At 45.9% G+C, this 3359-nt stretch overlaps 1 long non-coding RNA gene across 1 annotated transcript; it reads right to left on the bottom strand.

Annotated features, from left to right (window-relative positions):
* Positions 1–375: 375 nt before the first annotated feature.
* On the bottom strand, positions 376–2316 carry LOC116783136. Its single transcript, XR_004355491.1, has 2 exons — positions 1883–2316; positions 376–466 (listed from the first exon to the last, which is right to left on the bottom strand). It is a non-coding gene; the product is annotated as an uncharacterized LOC116783136 (long non-coding RNA).
* Positions 2317–3359: the final 1043 nt, after the last annotated feature.

The raw sequence follows: 3359 nt of genomic DNA, 5'->3' as shown, positions 1-3359 counted from the left end.
TGCCTGGATGAGCATGCAGATCTGGTGCTTAGGGACACGGAATAGTGGTGGACCTGGTTGGACTCAAAGGTCTTCTATGTCTTCTCCAACCTCAATGATTCTGTGATTCCATGTTGGGAGGCTACAGCAGCTTTTGGGCAGCCCTGACCCAAAACACATAGCCCTGACCCAAAACCCACAGTGCTGTGCCATAGTGTGAGACAAAAATATCAGGGACATGATCCATCTGTAGAGCCCAAGTCCTGCTCTGATCTGGTCCTTCTTGTGTTTAGAGCACTCTGCATGGGCAGAGTGACTTCATCCCTGTTTCTATACACCACACAGATACACCCAGAGTCACTAAACAAGGTCTAATCGAGGAGAGGAGGGCAGAAATTTTCTTTCTGGTATACTTTCTTCCCTTCAGGCTCTGGTTTCTTTTCAGTCAAATGGAGTATGAATCATCTTTCGATCTTCCATTGGAGAACTGCAAGGGATTCATGAGGCAGCATGTGTAGGACATGTCAAAGCTTTCAGCAGAAACTCCTCTCCCACAGATCCCATAGAGCTGCACCCCCTGCTTTACAGACACGTGAAAGGAAGCTGCTTTGCTCTGCAGAAACAGAGACATCAGGCCCCCAGCATGAGGTGGCATTGGAAATCCTTATCCTGAGCTAGCTCAGCCAGCTTTTCCTGGAGGAGAATATGAGCTCCACTCAGTTAAATAACTCCTGCTACCTTATGCTTCAGAGATTACAAAGCCCCCACTACCAGACTCCCCTCTCCTCAGATCCTGTGTTGCTGGGGGCCCCTCCAGTGTTTCATTAAGTTTCCTTTATTAAGGCTTCATGTACAATGAGGGACTTTGTGGTGAAGTAACAGAAGGCAGCCAGTTCATGTGGGACTCTTTGTCTCAGGTTTTGTAAGAGCTGGTATTGTGAAAGCATTTGACATGCCCACCAACACAAATATAAAGACAATTTAATGACTTACTACTTTTAATTGGGGATGTAGAGAGGGAAAATAAAGAAGAAAGTGCCTGGATGAACTGTTACCAGAGGACTCAGGTGGGAATTTATTGTAGTAACTCCTGAGACTGCCAATTGCCCATAGTAATGTATTCTGTAGGAAAACAGCCTCCACCACAGAGGTGATTAAAGGTCCAGAGATGAAGGCAGAAGAGTGGTTGAATGAGTTAGAGTGGGAATAACAACTCCAAGTGGGCTTAAATCCACACAAGAAGCTTTTAGGGAAATTCTGTAGCACATGAGAGCAGGTCATGGAGGAGTAGAGATTTTGTTGCTCCGTCCGTGAATGCTCAGTCTGTAAAAAGTATTAAGCAACGGCCAGTAAAATGTAGGTCTTTTCCAACTGTACAAAGTTGGGCAGCACAAGACCACTACTGATTTTGGAAACACTAGAGGAGCCAAAAGTTGTAAATTCAGCTCTTGACTTTGGCTATGCCCTGACTGTAGTGGAAATTCACGGCTCAAGATGGGAAACATGGGTTATAATTTGGAAAAACCAGTTTGGTGCTCAGAATCCCCTCTTCCAGCCCTAAAACCTGTAGTCCTGCAGGTTTCTGAGCACTGTGGTGGCCTCCCAGAAGCAAAGCAGCAGGCAGAGTAGAATTGTCTCATAGCATGCAAAAAACAGCATAGCCTTATTTCAAGGTAGCTCTTGTGCTGCTGCTGATTTTCATGGGATAGAAGGTGGTGGTATATAGAGATTCCCAGGAAAACAAACATGACTCTCTGTGGTTGGTAGGTGTGAAATGCTATTTACTTGCCTAAAAGAAAGTATGAATTGTATTGGATGAGGCAAAGGAAAAAAATAATTGTTTAATGCCTACTTCCCCCCCTCCCACCAAAAAAAAAAAAAAATGCTGTCAGTGACTTCATACCTGGGAAGGGAAAAAACTTTAAAACAATCTTCCTGGGAGGTCCTGCTGAAACAGGGCTGTCAGAGATGGCAGCCGGTTGCCCTTCTGATTTGAAACCCAGCTAATTAGCTCCGAAGTATGGTGCTTCAGATCTGAACAGCACATGAAGCTGCTGAGTTTGATATTTCCAGGCCTGTCAGCCCATGCATTAAAAAAAAAAATGAGTGAGGGAGCAGCGGGCTTAATGAGGCACCCTGGGGCAATTTGGCAGAGCTGGAAAAGAGAATGCCTTGGTGGCAAAGCCCTCCTCATACGGCTTCCTGACCGGGAGCCTGGGGTACAGAATGGTGCTAAAGGAGGAGTAATTCCTCTTCCCAGGGCCCCTACAGGGATTCACAAAGGCTGGGACCAGAAGGCAACACCAGTAAGGAGGGGAAACTGTGCTCAGGAGCACAACTGCAGAACCAGGGCACTGTCTTGTAGCAGCAGCCTCTTCCTGGCATCTTAGGGCTTTGAGCTGCAAGAGGATGCGATGTCATAGTCTTCTGGGGAGGCAAAGTCATGCATAGATGTTGTTCCTATTTCTTGTGCTAGGCTTGGGATAGCATCAACTCCATTTGGAGGCTCTTCTCTGAAGGTACTTGGATGTGGTAACAGCCCTGGAGCAAACCCCTGGACCAAGCCACATAATATGTTAAAAAGTGCCTGAAACCAGGACAAGACCTGCATTAAGAGGCGTCAATACCCTTAGCAGGCTGTCTCCTGTAAAGCTGGCAAGGCACAGTTACCACTGAGTGAACTTTAGGCAAGTTCATGGGGACATCCCACCTCCAGGTGCAGGACATCTACCCACAGAGAGACAAGTGAGGGAGTGAGTTTTTCTAAGATACAAATGAGAACAAGACTAGAAATCAGGCACCTAAATCCTATTTGAAGTTCGATTTTCTCCAGAACAGAGTTTATCACATCTGGAATAGAATTGCTCTTCATAAAGACTATTGCAATGGCATCACTGAACCTCAGAGGTTGTTATTCAAGCTCAGATGACGGCTTAGCAGTTGCCAAATGCAATTTGTTCAGCAAAGGTCCCAGGACTTATACAGAGGTTCTCCAGATGTTTCACCACTAAAGTGATGTCACTGCAGCAACACATACCAGTTTCTGAAGTGGGTCAGGAAGCTACTGCTGTCTTTAATCACTCAGGTTTTGAAAGCTATAGCATCGTGTAGTCTACTGAGGGCTCCAACCCTTCCTAGAATGCAGGAGAGCCTGGGAGAGCTCCATGTGCTGTATAGACACACTGCCAATATCCAAGGTAGGCATAGGAAAGCATTCCTAAGTGTGTCCAAACTGCAGTTCAGTTCAAACTGGGACAGTGTTACAGGTGACATCCTCCTTGATCTCTTATGTATGAGATCTTTTACAGGGCTGTTTCCTATTTCAAACATCCCTAATTTTTTTCAAGGCATCGTGCTGCCAGGCATAGGAGAAATGTCCC

Source organism: Chiroxiphia lanceolata, chromosome 2 (genome assembly GCF_009829145.1).
Source record: "Chiroxiphia lanceolata isolate bChiLan1 chromosome 2, bChiLan1.pri, whole genome shotgun sequence".
In the NCBI taxonomy this organism is placed as follows: Eukaryota; Metazoa; Chordata; class Aves; order Passeriformes; family Pipridae; genus Chiroxiphia; species Chiroxiphia lanceolata.
Note: the sequence above shows the minus strand (reverse complement) of the source record. Positions and strands in the feature narration are given on the sequence as shown.